We start from the raw sequence: 17542 nt of genomic DNA, 5'->3' as shown, positions 1-17542 counted from the left end.
TCCTTCCGTTTTTCACTCATTTTCTCTCCTTCCTTCCGTCCCGACCAGCTGTGCCATCAAGCTAGATAAAGGCGTTCGGCCAATAGCATATCGGCATTTCTGTGATTGACGTGACGCCGGCCAATAGAATCTCCGTGAGTGAGACCGAGACCGTGACCTTAATCGACCAATAGCATATCGGCATCTCTGTGACTGACTCCGTGACTGACACCGTGACTGAGACAGTGACTGTGACGTTGTAAGAGCAATAGCGTTCAACGCTGCCGTGACAAGCATCAACTACTGATTTTGTTGACGTAGTAAAGCGAAAATATATGAACAAATACAATGACCGGCATGTCGGATTGTTCGTAAAACGAAAGGTTTGTGCGTAAGTGGGGGACAAAAAATTCCTCGGTCCACGCTCGTAAGTCGAAATATTCGTAAAAGAGGGTGTTCGTAAACCGGGGGCCCACTGTATTTTGTGTTAGCTTACAGTGGACCTTCGGTTTACAACGTACTAAAACTGAATTGGCGAATCACAATCTCCATCCAAGGTCAATCGGAAAAAAGTTGCGACTTAAAAACTACTGTACATAATTATTTAACTATTTCACGGTTCCAAGACTGAGCAGGGTAACCAATGTGGAGTACTTCTTCGGTCACTCTTAGGTCAATGTCGGGAGAGAGGAATAACCCCAACAATTCAGGAGTCCGTCATTGTAGCCACCATGTTTCTGACCACTTCAGCCCATACCAATAGATTGGACAAGATCTGAGCTAATCATGCTTTGACCCCACCCACTGATTTTGATGACAGAAAATAAATATATTAAACCCCGCAACACACTGCACTTATTGTGATCAAGACCACAAGACTATTTTTTTCCAAATTGGGCTAACCCTTTATTTTTGATAAGGGGCACTTACAGAAAATAACTACACTTAAACATGAATAAAAATGATCCAATAATTACTACAAATATGATGCAATTTTGTGATAAATGGTCATGCTAACACAGAGGAAAGTATGATACAATTATAAAAATTGTACAACTTTGTGATAAATGGTCATGCTAGCATGGAGGACAGAATGATACAACAATGAAAATGATAGCATTTTGTGATAAATGGTTATGCTAGCACAGAAGAAAAAGAATGATTGTCCAAGGTTGTCCTATTTTGTCAACACTGTATAGCTTGATGCCTGCCGGCGTAAGTGTGCTTACGTGCCAATGGCGAGGCGGCGTGCTGGCTTTGTGCAAGCCTACATATGATGAAGGTAAGTGAAAGGACATGTTTGCGAACGATAATCGACATGCAAGTCTAAAGAGTGAATCCTATGGAATACTGAATAGAATACTCACTGGAACGCAGTTCGGTTATGAATGCGTATCGGCGATATTGGCGGACAGCGGGACATCTAAAACGGAAGATTGTTGGTTATCAGCTTTTGCTCAAGAATCCGTGGTCATCGCATCCAAGCAGATGCATATTTGTTTTCACTGAGGGTTGTCGGGGTTTGAGGAGTGAGAGGCGTAGCAATTCTCCAAAACAACTGCCAAGCTGGGATCCCTCTTGTCCACAGAAACCTCCACGTACAATGGAGAACCCAGTGGAAGGTCAACCACACCTGGTGGACCACCTTCTGTATAGTCGGAGTTGCGGAACAGGACTGTGGAAGCTCTTATGACTTTATCCAAGCTCTTAATACCATCTCGCAGACTGTTAAGAGTGCATGTCAGCAATCAAAATGATTCAAACGGAACAACGCTCATGACTTCCCACTCATGAAAACAACTACCCACATGAGGATCCCAGCAGCAAAATTTCAAGTCCCGTTTGCGTCCAAACCATAGGCACATGAATACAGAAGTCTCAGGGGAGGAGAGAAGGAATCAATGGGTAAAGGTAAAAGGAGGTTTGTCTGAAAGAGAGGTAATAGTCATAATAAGCAACATTTGCCCTTGAAGCGACCCAAGGACTGGCTCAGAAAAATAGAATATTCTGATAAAGTAATACAATGGGGGGAAAAAAAGAAAATATTGCCAGCCGTTTTTCTTCATATTGATGATCATGGCGTACAGCTTAAGAAAACTCAAAAATCCTCTCTCAAAATATTAGAAAATCATCAAAAAGTATACTTGTAGGCTATTCAACCAGTAGCTTGAATCGTCTACCTGGAACTGTTTCCTGAGCCTTGAAAAACACTCAGCTTGGTTCAGGAAACTAAATCACAAGTACGGGGAAGACTGCTGATCTGACCGCTGTCCGCATTGTGAAAAAGAATCCGCTTCCGGAATTTTGGGGGGGCTTCAGCCCAGGTGTCAAAAACCACTGTTCATAGACGTGTCGGGGAAATGGGCTACAATAATCGTATTCCCATCGTCAATCCACTTGGGCTATGGAAAGGAAGCACTGGACAGTTGCAGGGTGATCCAAAGTCCTCCTTTCAGACGAAAGCGACTTTTGTATTTCGTTTGGAAGTCAAGGCGCCAAAGTCTGAAGAAAGGCCTGAGAGGAGCAAAAATTGGTACCAAAATAGTATAGGTTTGGATTGTCCGCCATACGACCAATTCGTCTTGCGACGGCTACCGCGGAACGGATTAATTTCGTACCAAAAGGGCCCACTGTAATGCCATTTTTTTCATATGATGCATTTTTGTTTTGTTTTCATACAGTGCCGTTATGTTTTGTTTCTTTTTCAACCGCTGCCACGAATTAGACCCTGGTGAACATTTCATTGTGGAAACGATTATCAAAACAAACGAATCTGGTACGGGATCATGTCTACCCGGTTTGAAGTGCAAAGGGAACGCTCGTGTCGCAGTTACAGATTTGTTTGTCACAGTAGCACGACGGCCTAGCTCACAGGTGTCAAACTCAAGGCCCGGGGGCCAGAGCCGGCCCCCCACATCATTTTATGTGGCCCGCCAAATGCTGATTTGATGTCAAGTTTTTAGCTAAACTTGCAAATTGTCTTAAAAAAAAAAAAATCTGTTCCAGATCTATCTTTTGAACAGTTTTTACCGGCCTCTGATTTCAAAACTAGGTCAAAATGTAAACAAGCAAAAACGGCGTTTATTAGACACTTTTTTCTATTTTTAAGTCCTAAATTTTCAGGATTTTAGAGAAATTCAGGGGTCAAAATTTAAGCTATGACTGTTAAGGATGCTTTTTTTAGACTATTTTTAGATTTATTCCGGCCCTATGACAGAAACTATAACTACAATGTGGCCCACGATAAAAATAAGTTTGACACCCCTGACCTAGCTCAAGTCACCTAATTGTACAGTCTGTGTTAAAGAGACCAAATCTAACAACTCCTTGTTTCTGTTTCTTTTTTTTCTTCTTCTTAACTCTTGGCACATTTTCTATGATAGCAATTCGCACATGTGTGCGCTTGTCAATGGGGGGGAGCTCGCACAAGTGAAAAATCTCCAGGCCCGTGTCGTGGTTAGTTCCCACACCGTCGACATGAATCGATGCTCCTGTAATTTTTCCGACCTTTGTGGGGGGGGGTTGTACCCAAGTGGTTGATGTGTTTTTAAAATGTATGTTGCGATATTTGCCCGTGAGCACGGCACACGCACAAAAAAAAAACAAGAGAAGAAAAATAACTCCTGGAGTCGGTGGGTGTGTGGGGCGGATTTGCAAACTCCCCAAAGAAAAGTGAATCCCCGGGGGAGTAAATTTACTGGCCTAGAATCAGCTGTCGCAATTTGATAGATTCACATGTTTTGTAGCGATTAATCTAGACAAATAAATGAATTTGTGTGTGTGTGTGTGTTGTTGGTTTGGGGGCAAGCGAGGCAGAGGAAAGTTGGTATGCTGACGGTAAGACGGTGGGCCGGCAGGTAAGGAGACAGAGCGGAGTAATCATACCGCCCGTAGCGCACACATACGCACGCACAACTGCAATCGTTCATTTTCCTAATGATCTGCACAGCAGCAGGAGGCGATGGCTATATTCCCGACGGACGATTCCAGGAAGTTTTTTCCGATGAAGATGAACTGCACCTTTGGATGTTCCATTGGTGCTAAAAACACTTGAGGAAGTTTTTTTTTTTTCTTCAATCATTTTTGGTTGTGGTATGTCTGTCTGGACATCATTTCCAGAGGCTAAAATTAGCAAAACTGGTCTTCATTTTTCTCAAAAAGATTTTTCCCATGGCGACTTGCTTTAGGACCAAGCCAGGGGTCGGTGACCTACGGTTCCGTCTTTCATCCTTATGTTGCTGCTCTCCGCGGTTTGGGAAAATAAGTAACGCTTCGGATCGACTGCACGGATACGAAACATGACGCAGACAGCCGATTGTTTTCGGGAAGGTAAAAACAGGAAACGGAAATATAACGTAGCCTTCCAGATTAAAAGCACACATTTTCAGAGTGATATAACTGAACACAGAATACGTATCATCTTAACGCCTCTGCGCGTGAGCAAGGATGGACTCAAACGTTGAGTCAGTCTGCTCGTTCTTTTTTCTTGACACCAAGAAGGTAACACAAACACTGCTAAGAGCTAAATGACAAACAGAAATGTAAACAGGATAAATAACTGATATTTCATAAAAAGATAACACAGGTAAGTAAACAATACAAACAGGAGTCCTTGAAGAATTCTTAACACAGAATAAATAGGTTTAAATGTACCGCATTATAAGGCGCAGGTAAAATCCTTTTTTTTTAAAAAGCTGATGGTGCGCCTTATAATCAGGTGCGCCTTATATATGGATCAATACTGAGATTGGGATTGGTAGATGAGGAATGAACTGATAAAGTAAGCTTTACCTGTTTCTTTTGCGTGGTTACGGTTGAACAACATTGCTCATATTGACATTGAGTTATTATGCTAGTGAGAGTTTAGAGTTATTATTTGAGTTATTATTGTTATTACTTTGAGTATTACTATGTTGTGATTGAAAAAGTTTGAAAATATGTCATTGGGGATGCGCCTTATAATCCGGTGCGCATTATATATGGAAACGATTTGAAAATGTCATGAATTGAGGGTGCGCCTTATAATCCGGTGCGCCTTATAGTGCAAAAAAATACGGAACTTGTAGACAAAACGATAAAAACATGTTTTGTTTTGTTTTTTCTCTTCCCATAGCACTACAGTGTATGACCTGCGCATGTGCATACCCCATGGCATTATGGGGAAAAATCTCGGCAGGGTATACGTTGATGAACATAATAAAATGAATTAAAATTAGTTTTGAAATGTTTACCTAATTCTTTGGCATATATTGAAGTATAGCAAATTGTATTCACAAATACGGAATGTAAATATTTAAATCTACTTGCAAATAAGTTTGAATATACAGTATTTGCGAGTGCGTTTGAATGCGTTTCAAGGTGCAAATGAGTTTGCCGGTCCATCTACTCCACATTAGCAGCTCCGAACTTCCTGACAAAAATAAGTCAAACGACGGACCGCAACGGTTTTTCGGAGATACAAACTTACATTCCTGAAATCACTCTTTTTGTTCCAGTTCTGCTAACCACACATTCACACCTCCAGGCAAATATGGGGGCAAGGTGGGCCAGGGTGACCATTAGGATACTGTGAGCGACGTCTCGCCGCAAGGAGGAAAAGGTCACCTCCAGTCCCTACGCAGACGTATACAAATGCGGTGGCGTGGTGGCCAAATGGCTCACCTTAAGAAGGCGTTCGGCTCCTCTGCCCGCTGAACTTTAGATCCCTCGCCTCCATTAAACTTAACTCCTGGCATTTTAACTCCGCCATCTGAATGGTGGCACGCTATCCAAAGAGCTGTGACGGCCGCGAAGGCCGACAAATTGGTTGATAATTGGACATTATAAATAGACAAAACTGCCATTTGAGTTATACGGTACTCGGTCCGAGGATAACTCTGTCGAGTCCACTTGCGGGTGGTAGTCACGGTTACTTTGCTTTAATGATTTTAGCGTGGTGGTTCCAAACCCCAGGGGTTCGGCGAGCCGGTCTTAGGGATTGGGCGGGGCCTCCGCCGCGGAGGTCAAGAAACACTACTAGACTCATCGCGTCAATTTGTGACGACATGGGTCGCCAACATGGTGCCCGCAGGCACTGGGTAGGCTCTGGGTGCTACTTATTTCAAATAAGCATGTATACAGTGGTCCCTCCTACTTTGCGGTCTCAGTACTTGGCGGGTTTTTCCAGGAAAAATTAAATATATTCCAAAATAAAAAAAATGTAAAAAGTGCGCAAAAATGGAAAAAAAATGAAAAAGTACATTATGCAGTACTGTATTCATCAAATAACTAAGTAATATTAGTTAATAACTATGTTAAGAATTCTTCAAGCGATAGAGTTCGTGACCTTCGTTATCTTATTTTGAAATGCATGCTTTTAATTTCTCGGGTCGCGTTGCAATTCCGTTTCCTGTTTTACGTTCTCTGTGCGTCATTCGGCTCGTTACGGCGACGTCGTGAATGACAACGTAAGCTCATATTTATAGTTTATTATCATTTATGTTGATAAGGCATGCTACTGCCTATGTTTAGAAAGCGATGAGTGTTTATTCTGTTTATGTCTTCGTTTGTGTAGTGGTTGCACTATATACTTAGTAGTTGTTGTTAGTTGTTGCTAACCCGCTAATGTCGGCTAAAAATACAGCAAAGTCATAGATTAAGTTTCGTCAAGTGTTTAAATGTTAGTTGACTGACTTTAAGATTGTTGTTGACTTATTATTCAACAGATACTACATGATACATGATACATGTTTTTTTTTTTTTTTTGAGGGGGGCAGGGTTCTACTTTATTTCCAATAAATCACGTTCGATGCAAGAATGATTAATTTGTGCTGTGCAATTGCGCAATGACGAAACCTCTTATTTTCATTGTATATCAGTTTTATAATGGCAATACAGGCATTCTATTCTATTCTATTCTATTCTATTCTATTCTATTCTACAACAATAACCCAGCATTCGAAAAAAAAAAATAGGACAAGTTAGTCTGAGGGTCTTGGGTGTCTAAGGAGGCTGGGGCAATGTAGACCCTCCCACCCTCCCAAGTTAACAAACACATCAAACTCTTGTTTGAAAAATGTTTGAATTATTGAAAAATAAATCGTGTAAAATGTGCAGATATATTTGAATCCAAATTTGACATGATATGAATCCGTTTCCCACTGAACAACGATATCTGGAATGGGCCCTAAGATGTCCATTTCAAACATCCAATTTCCATGTAAAATGAATGGGTTAAACTTTCCAAAAGTGGACACTACAAAGACCATTAACAGTGTTTGATGTAAAGCTGTATATAAAAAAAAAAAAAAAGGATTGATCCAGGGAGTAAAAAGCAAAGACATACGGCAACATTTCTCTGGAAAAGGGTGAAGTAAAAGTTTCATTTCAAACTCCCAATCTGCGGTCAACAGATCGGGACTGACACTGATTGACCAACAGCTCATCGTGTTGGACTTGAGTTGTGAGTCAAGTGTTGCATGCCCCCCCCCCCCTCCCCCCCGGGTCCACCGATAGTGCCCAGTGGGCCTCGCTGCCCGCTGTCAGAGCGCACGCAAACAGGGGCCTAACTCGTGTTGGCAGTGCCCTGCATCCACTACACAACACACCTGAAATTGGACACACCTTATAATCGGCCCCCCTCTCCCCGCCAGCGCCCTAGGGGGCTGAAATCTCCAGCGGATGATTAAAACATGTCACATTTCAAAACGAAACCATTCTGACATTTCTACGTGATTGCAGCTGGACGTGCGAGATTTTCTGGACCAAAATAATCGTTGTCCAAACTTTGGACCGGATCGCGATCTTAATCCGTTCCGCGGTTGGGCTCGTATGGCGAATTCACCGTATGGCGGGCAATCCAAACCGAACTTAAATAGCTAATGCGTTTAAAACCCCAGGTAAAACCATCACAATTGTACATACATATTAAAAATTGGTATCAAATTATTATAGTAAGTGCTACTTATATACAAGTATAATATACATGTATACGATCAGAAAACATCATAAATAAAACATATAGAAAGGATTTAGGGTAGCCTAGGCTAGGCAAATACAAATACAAATTATCTTCTTGCTTCTCTCTTTAACATCACTAGCAATCTTGGGACCCATGGCTAAAACTTTCGAGTTTGAATTAAGCAGTAAAATGCACTACAAGTACGGTTTTGTAACCACTCACAATAGAACGAAACCATTTTGAAAAAACTCAGTATTCCACGTCGCAACAGGAAAATAACGTAAGCCAGGGACGCTGTAACACGGGGGTCCACTGTACTGCTGGGGGAAAAAAAATGTTTAAACACTTTAGAAAACAACACCGAGACAAAGACCTTAACTTCTGGATGAAACGACAGTGTTCTCCTTTTTATTGTCTTTTTTTTTCATGTATAATTTTTCTTGCATGCTCTTTTGTATCGTGGGCTTCTCGCGTCTTTTTTTTGTGTCTTTTTTTTAACTGTGCGCTTCTTTTTCCTTGAGCGCTCTTTTCATTGTGTTCTCCTTCTTATTGTGTCTATTCTTACATGCTCTTTTTTCTTTCATCCATCATTTTTCTTGCCTACTCTTTTTTTGCCTACTTTTTTTTATTGTAGGCTTCTCTTTTGCATGTTTTTGTTAATTGCGCGCTCCTAATTTCTTGAGCGCTTTTTTTGCTGTGCTTTTTCTTGCATGCTTTTTTTGTGTTCTCCTTTTTATTGTCTTTTTTTCTTGCATGCTCCTCCTTCTTTCATGTATAATTTTTCTTGCGTGCTCTTTTTTTATCGTGGGCTTCTCTTGCGTGTTTTTTTAACTGCGCGCCACTTTTTCCTTGAGCGCTCTTTTCATTGTGTTCTCCTTCTTATTGCGTCCATTCTTACATGCTCTTTTTTTCTTTCATGCATCATTTTTCTTGCCTACTCTTTTTTTGCCTACTTTTTTTTATTGTAGGCTTCTCTTTTGCATGTTTTTGTTAATTGTGCGCTCCTAATTTCTTGAGCGCTTTTTATTCCGTGCTTTTTCTTGCATGCTTTTTTTTTATTGTGTCTCCTTTTTCCTTGCATGCTCTTTTATCTTTCGTGCTTAATAATTTCTTGAGCGCTTCTCTTTTGATGCCGTAATGCAGTGCTTCTCAAGTTATATTTTGCAAAGGACACCCTAGGAAAGCGAAAACATTTCACGCCCAGCAACTTCTACAGGTTAAAGGTTTGTCTAAGCCAGGGGTGTCAAACGTACGTCCCGCGGGCCAGTTCTGGCCTGCAAATGGGTTCACCTCGCACCCTCTCCAGGGGGACACGCCCCACTATTTGAGAAATGCTGGTGTAAAGATATCTTTAAACAATCATTTTTTGAAGTCACAATCATTACATATTTACAGGCTACCTACAACGATCAACTTTTAAATCAATAAATAGTTACATATGATGCACCTCACACCATTGTATAGCTGCACTGGATAAACCTGCTGATACAACAAAAACTTAGCTGATTATGACTTCAATCGCAAGGGGGGGAAAAAAATGCTCAAATTCGGCCTGGGTTCCGGTACGAGTAGACCCCGCTTAACAGGATATTGTATGCAACGCCACGCTTTTTCCTGCTGCGACCTGCCCGGCGTCGCTTGTTTTCGGCCCGACTTGTGGGGATTACCACCGCGTGGGCTTGCGCTGAGACGGCGAAAATAAGAGCAGGATGAGACTGGAGAAGAGCTGAATGTTGAACACGGTGGAGGCGCCGGCAGTATTGGAATCAGATCCCACGCCAACGTTATTCCGCGCGTGCTGCTTAAAGGTGTGGTGAGATTGGGAATTAATGGAAAAAGGCGGCGCGTGGGCGTAATAGAGGCAACAAGGTGGCGCTGGTTTTAGGAAAAGCTTTATAAATATAATGGGATTGGCGTAGGTAATCCAGCGGCATCCAGCGGCTTAGCAGACCTAATGGTGCATGCTTGTTTCCCAATAACGGAATTAAAAAAAAAAAGAAAAATATACATGAGGCAATTTCCACAGTTTAGGCTCCAAGTATGTGCAAATTGTTTTATTCACCTGACACCAGAGAACGGGCTGGCACTCGCAGGGCAAATTAAATTAAGCGCCCCGCAAAACGCTACAGAAGGAAAACTTGGCCGCTCCAGAATGGATTTACGGCTGCAAATCTGATGGAGCTCGTTACTAATGCGGTATAAATCCTCACCTTTCATTACGGGCATTATATGAAACGCAAAGGAATGGAGCGATGGATCCTATTTGACATTCCGTTAACGGAGCAGTTGTGCACAGCTTAAGCCTTGCCAAGCTAATACATAAACGCCGAATCACATATATATATAGATGCGGTGGAACTGATCGACAACCTTTTTTTTTTTCCTGAAACGGTGAGGTATATGAACCGATTCTTCCAAACGGGTTCATCAATATAAAAAATGGTGTTGATGTGATGGGAGGGGTTTCTCTTTTTTTTTCAATAATATGTTATCGTTACACTTTGTCGTCAGCTGTCGGTGATTTGAAAGCAGTTTTCATGAGACTAGTGGTTCTCGAAGTTTTTTCAGTGATGTACCCTCCGTGAAATATCTTTTCAGCCAAGTACACCTCAACCAATGCAAAGCATTTTTGTGTTAAAAAAAAGACTTAAAACATGCCATCAGTGTCTGATTCATTCAACATTATATCCTTTAAAACTCCGCAAAAAAATAATCGACCTAAAGTGTCCTCTTTTGGTTAATGGAAGAAATATACTATCAAAAAGAAGTATATATATATATATATATGTTCACAAAAATAAATCATTATCTCGACAGGTGACGAGGGGCGGCACGACAAATCTGGTTGAACCATTCCATAATCAAGCTTTTTTTTTAACTTTTTTAACTATATATATATATATATATATATATATATATATATATATATATATATATATATATATATATATATATAGTTAAAAAAGTTGATTACGGAATGGTTCGACCAGATTTGTTGTGCCGTCCCTCGTCACCTGTCGAGATAATGATTTATTTATGTGGATATATATATATATATATATATATATATATATATATATATATATATATATATATATCCACAGAAAAATATTAACAAAGTATCCACAGAAAAATATTAAACAAAGCATTCACTTTTGGGTTACAGTAGAGATCTTTTCACAAAAACAAATCATTAATTTGAATTATGAATGAATATTTGTCCACAAAAAATCATCAACATAAAGTGTCAGAGCCGTTCTCAAAAAGAAATAATGGTAAAGATTTGTCGACAGAAAAATATTCGACGTAGAGCGTTGAGAACTCTTCGCAAAAATAATTATTCAGAAATATTCGTCCTCTAAATAATAACCAACACAAAGTGTCAGACCTGTTGTCACAAAGAAATAATTGAAAATAAATATCCATCCACAGAAAAATATTCAACTTTTGGGATCATGGTAGAGATGTGTTCACAAAAATAAATCATTATCTAGACAGGTGACGAGGGGCGGCACACGACAAATCTGGTCGAACCATTCCATAATCAAGCTTTTTTTTTTTTTTAACTTTTTAAGTGGATTTGATACCACATATTTCAAGTTTTGTGTAATTTGACCAAGGGCTTCTCCAAGTCATGTACCTTGGCACACTTAGGATATCTCATTTATATTACTGATGCTGATTATCAGTGGTCTGAGTCAGCGTAATTAATAATTGGAGACGGTATTCCTTTTCAGGAAAGCGGAAAATATCGGCGCCAAATTGAAACAATTCTGTATGGCTGTTTACATTTCAAGCAAAAGCAGAAGGTGTCCGCCGGTTCGATGGGTCAGCAATGGGTCGGCTATAACCTTTGGGCTCATCAGACCACAGTTTCTCCAAAGTCATTTAGATGCACGCTAGGAAGACTCCCTAAGGCGAGTCTTTTCGATTGAGATACTTCGAGAGTGCGGCGCGATTTCCGTCCGTCACCCAAAGCGTTTTCGTTTCTGACGTTCCCAAAAAGTCGCAATGTCGGGCCAAAACTTGGGGGTCCATTTGGGAAGTGGGTGTGCGGATGCGCGACGCCCTACGGCGCCGCTGTTGCAGCCGGCACGTATGGGGCCACATTGTGCCGAGATTATGTAGGACGAGCACGCCGCCCGCTAATCCGCCTGTGGGAGGGTGCTGCACGCCTGCGAATTATTGCACTTTGGGAGAGACCGCTTGCGAGGGGAGGAGGATGAGGAGGAGCGCAGGAAGACGAAAAATTAGGAAGAGGGGAGGGAGGAGGAGAAGAAGGAGAAGGGCCCTTGGCTGTGATTATGAAATGGTCTGTCACAGATTAAGGCTACAGGATGCAGAGGCAGGGATGAGCTCCAGCCTCCCACAGACACACGCATGTGCGCGTACACACGCGCGGCTAGTCGGGCTGCTTTCACTTGAGCTTACCTGAGGATATACATGCCTCGCATCCATCCCAGTGCGACGGGGGGAAGGGGTGAAAACAAGCGTGCCGCAAATAGGCTCGCGATTGAGAGCGAGCGAGCGAGGAAGGAAAGATGCCCGAGGAAAAGGAAATAAAAGAGAAAAGAGGGGTTGGCAGTCAGTAAAACAAGACCTGTGTGGCCATTGTCTCTTTCCTTTGGTGATAAAGAGCCCACGCGGTTTATTTGTCTCTCCCCGAGAGCATAGGTACCTCGAGATGTTTCTTTTTTTCTATCTCACGTGTCACGCACCCGGATCTTTTGCTCCGCGGAAACCAAAAATTAAATAAACGCAGAGGAGTCGTAAGCATCTACGGTTTTCGGGCCTGGGAGCTTCACGAAGCGCGGGAGGAAAAAGGACATGGAAGAAAAAGGTCAGAAAATCCTCAACTCCGCGTCGACTGATGGATAGCTACGGGGTGCGGAGTTCTTGTCCAATCAGACGGCGGTATCGTTCGAGTCGATCCAACGCACTTGATTGGCAGCACGAGCGCAGCCGATCAGCTTAATTAGAGCCGTGGTATTTTCGGTTACGTATCGACAGGGTTTGCTTTTTGTGAAGCGATCGGACTTTTTTCCCTTCTCATATACGTTTTTCAAAGACGTCTTGCTCATGTCGCTATACTGGATGAAATCCTGTGTCTCAAGTGACCCAAACGAATGGAGGAGAATCCGGTTGGTTTTCAACATAAAAGTTCATTTCAAAATGAAACCTCTTTCAGACTCAGATAATACATAAAACGGAAATTATTATTTCAGATGAGGCACGCTACCTCTTTGATACCGATAATGATGAAATATCAAGAGGAATGACACATGCTTCTACTTCGAAATGTATTTTTATAAAATGTTCGAAAGTGTTACGCTGAAAAAAAAAGGTGTAACTTGTGCAGATTCGAAAGTTGGGTTACCACGAACGTTTCATAAAATAAAGAAGAAAATAAAGAAAATTGGAGGACATTGATGGCTGCTGGATTTAGACATGTGGTTTAGCACTAAATAAATTATGAGCTCATCGGAATGGAAGATGTCCTTTTGCTGTACCTTATCACATACAAATGAGATCTTACGTCACCAGCATGTTAATGTCACTATTGTTTTGTCACATACAGTGGACCCCCGCGTTACAAGTTCCCTGTTTTACGAAATGTTCATGTTGCGAGGCGAAATACTGAGATTTTTCGACCCCTCTTTATGAAATTTTCCCCGTTATAAGAACAAAACAACTGTCATGACCCTAGGGGCTTGGCTGTATTTGTGTTGTTTTGCCTCCATCTGTTGCCGTTTTTTTAGGTCATCGCACTTATTTACTATTGCCGTCTAACTGCGTCCATGCATTTGCGTGACTACAATGCTGGTCCGCTATTGGTCGGCGTCTCCTCACGGAGATGCTGGTCTGCTATTGGTCTGCCTCACTCGTTTCACATGGCGGAAATGGGAAAGCATTGTTCGATTGTGAGTCGTTACAAAAGCGTATTTATAGTGCATTTGACTGCTTAATTCAAAGTTGAAAGGGTTAGCTATGGCTCCCAAGATTTCTAGTGATGTTACAGAGAGAAGTAAGAAGATGATTTATTTGGAAACGATGCTGGAGATAACCCTTATTAGGGAATATGGCCATAACAAGCGGCACTCAAAGGTAAATAAATCCTTTCTATATTTTTTAATTGTATATTAGCACTTAGTAGCACTTACTATACTATTTTGGTACCAATTTTTAATATCTATGTCGAACTTTGATGTTTTTACCTGGGGTTCGAAACACATTAGCTATTTAACATAGGTTTGGATTGCCCGTCATACGACCAATTCGTTTTACGACCCCGACCGCGGAACGGATTAATTTCGTAACACGAGGGCCCACTGCATCAGATAAATGTCTTGGGGAAATTAAGTCTGCCGAGGAAATGAAAGATATTCAAGGCGAGGTTTTAAACGGCTCATCAGGCATGTGAGCGTACATATAGAGTATCCCACGCTCTCCGGTCATTAGACCGTGTCAAACGGACCAGGGTGACTTATTATGGCATCTGCGCCGACAACCCTCGCCAACACCAGTTAATTGTCCTCGGCGCTCGCCACTTAATGAACCTAATTACCGCCTTCCTCAGCGTTCGCCCCGTGATTAATTGTTACAACAGTCCTTTGTTGGCTTGCCGTAAATTGCCGCCGCCGCTGACATTTTGACGTCGGACAATCACGTCGCGAAGGGGGGGGGGGGGGCACTTGAGAGCCACGTTGAGAGCCATGTTAGGATTACTGAAAGAGGCTGAGAAAGTGGAGGACTCACCAATCAGTCGTCGGAAGCTGTCACTCTTCTTTGTGGAGAGGAACAACAAACCTGGTAGTGGTCGAAGAAGACGGCCATATTAGCTGGAAAATATGCAAAAATCACATCAATAACAACACGCAGTGCTCACTGACGCGAGCATGGAGGCCATGACAAGTGTCAACTAAGTCCAATAACCCCCCCACCCCACCCCAGTCAAACCGTCTGGGCCTGGCAATTATCTTGGACGTGTCTTGCAAGACAAACTCATTGAGAAGCTGTCGACCGGTTAAGCAAAGCCTATTTTAAGAACTTTGGCTTAATTGGCCGTGGCCTAATGCAATAAGGTGCCATTTGCCAGTCAGCCGCGACTAAGTCAAGAACTGTTGCCGGCCGGGCCAAATGAGCAGCGAGCGCACTGGGAGTCTTGAGACCAGAGGCGCTCATTGTGACCGCTGGAAGGTCGTAAAAATAGTTCAAAGTTGTCGAGAGTTGATTTATATTGTTTCTTTTTCTAATGTTAAAAAGGATACAGGTATACTTATTCAATTTGTATAGATAATTCTCGTATTTATAGTCGGTGCGGTGAGTAGGGGGGGCGGAAGGTTTTCCTTTTCTGGAGGGTGGAAATACAATTGAGAACCACTGGCTGGTCTCGAGGCAGGCGGAAGGAGAAAGTCAAATAGGCTCACTTTCATTCCAGGCATCACTCAAATATGCCCAATTCTTTTTTTTATTGATATAGAGTCATAGCGTCAAACATTCAATTAAGAAATAGTGGGACACAGTGTACCTACAGTAAAAGTCCTCTACAACAAAATCTGCATGTGCAAAAACACCCTCGTCTGAAAAAATCTCCATGCAAGGAAAATATCCCCTGTTGTTTAACAAGAAATGTTTTTTTTTTTTTTTAATGCATTTGCTTTGCACTGAAATTTACTACGGCGAAAACAAGCCTGCAGCAAAAGTCGAGCTTGGTTTATGCTTGACGCGCCGGCACGCGTTTTGCAGCACTTGATACACAGAGGGGCTACAGTGGACCCCCGTGATGCAGCGTCCCTGGCTTACGTTTTTTTCACGTTGTCACGTCGTCCCCTCTATATCGTATTTTTCCTGGCTTTGCAACAAAAACTTGTCATGACACTAGGGGGTTGACTGAATTTGTGTTGTTTTGTCTCCATCTGCAGGCGTTTTTAGGTAATTGCACTTATTTTCTGTTGCCAGCACATTTTTAACAGACTCCTTATGTCCCCCCCAAGGTGGTGCTGGTCAGGAGTTGTTTTTAGGTCATGGTAGTCCTTTTCAGATGAATATTAAAGGTGTTTTTACCGGTGAACTTCCTTAAGCAATAGTTCATCCCACAACTTTTCCGCTCGTAAAGAAATTCCAGAAGGTGCGCATTGAGGAATATCGGGCCCACGTAGAGGAACCTGGAGTCCTAAGAGGGGCTCCACCTAGATGCTTACAGCACCTGGTGTTCCCAAGTGGACCTTGGCCAGGCCTAACCCTGTTTAGCTTCCAATATTGGAACATCCTCAGGGTAGTATAAGCGTCCACTGTACCATGAGGCCACGATGGTCCTTTAAAAATTATTTCACACAGACAAATTTCAAACAGGCTGTGAGTTAAACTACTGTCCATTATCTGTTGAATAAGCAAAGACTTTCTTGCACGTGACAAAAATGTAGCAAAATTTGAGCCAAACTTCATCAATTGGTGACCGAGATCTGACCGCAAGCTGCACCCTGTACAGCATAGGCGTCAACCACCTGTCCTTGAGGGCCTGCGTGTTTTTCGGTCTTCTCACCGAACACCAAAAACATCAAATCCAAATGATCATCAGCAAACTCTGCAGGAGCTCATCAGCTAGCTCATCAGAAGCCTGATTATTTGAATCAGGTGTGTCGGGTGAAGAAAGATGGAAAACATGCAGGATACTGGCCCTCGAGTACCGGATTTGGACCCCCCTGTTCTATGGGATACCAGCCCTCAAGGACTGGAGATTGACACCTGTGCAGTACGGGATTTACATGAAGACATAGCTCAACATACCGACAAGCCGTGAATTAAATGGCACACATACGTAAGAGTGTCCAAAGTGGACCACCAGGCGACTAATTGAGGGAGACCATTTTTCATTCAGAAACTGCAGTACATACAGTACAAACACATCTTGTTGTCCAGACATGGGTTGGATGACACACACTGGCGCACACAAACCACGGATCTGATGAGTGATGGCTTTGGCGGCGCATCTGATCGCTCACCGTGACAAACGGCGGGGCTGACAGCCCGACATGAGGAAACCCCCTCGCCCTCCCTAAGGCCCTCTACACACCAAGCCAAAGTCGGAACTCGTCGTGTGCTGTCACCGATGGAACATTGGCGTTCGTCGTGTGACTTCAGAAAAGGATTCCGGGCCGATGAGCCAAAGATTGGCTTAAGCATTAGCTTAAGCTTAAGTGATGCATTGTTTATGCCTTAGCCAAAAAGCCAATTTCACAATTTCGGTGTTAATAGTGTATTCAAATTCAAGTTCAGTCAAAAATAAGATGGTTTTGGTCAGGCTAACATTAGCAGCTAGCTTACATCTTTGTTATTGCGTATCATCTAGATCACAGGTGGCAAACTCCAGTCCTCGAGGGCCGGTATCCTACATGTTTTCAAATCTTTTCCCTCAAAAACACCTGATTCAAATGATTGGGATCATTTCGAAGCTCCCGCAGAGCTTGCTAATGAGCTAATTATTTGAATCAGGTGTGTTGGGGAAAGAAAACCGTAAAACATGCAAGATGCCGGCCCTCAAGGACTGGAGTTCGACACCTATGATCTAGATACACGTTGATCAGAACTGTTAATAGACTATTACAATAGCAACTGTACAGTGAA

At 42.3% G+C, this 17542-nt stretch overlaps 1 protein-coding gene across 9 annotated transcripts in view; it reads right to left on the bottom strand.

The window, feature by feature from the left end:
• Positions 1 to 17542, bottom strand: part of LOC148426224 (uncharacterized) — a 304347-nt gene that overhangs the window by 251924 nt on the left and 34881 nt on the right. For 5 of the 9 annotated variants that reach the window (XR_015864959.1, XR_015864966.1, XR_015864965.1 and 2 more), the window contains one exon: positions 14675 to 14757. The gene's annotated coding sequence lies outside the window, so the exon portion shown is untranslated. Of the gene's footprint in view, positions 1 to 1346; positions 1403 to 14674; positions 14758 to 17542 lie in introns of all 9 variants that reach the window. The other 4 variants (XR_015864963.1, XR_015864967.1, XR_015864964.1 and 1 more) reach the window with 2 other exon arrangements.

The sequence above is a fragment of the Hippichthys cyanospilos genome, chromosome 3 (genome assembly GCF_059441005.1).
Source record: "Hippichthys cyanospilos isolate Australia breed blue-spotted pipefish chromosome 3, RoL_Hcya_1.0, whole genome shotgun sequence".
Lineage (NCBI taxonomy): Eukaryota > Metazoa > Chordata > Actinopteri > Syngnathiformes > Syngnathidae > Hippichthys > Hippichthys cyanospilos.
The sequence above is the reverse complement of the archived record's forward strand: the minus strand, read 5'-3'. Positions and strand labels throughout refer to the sequence as shown.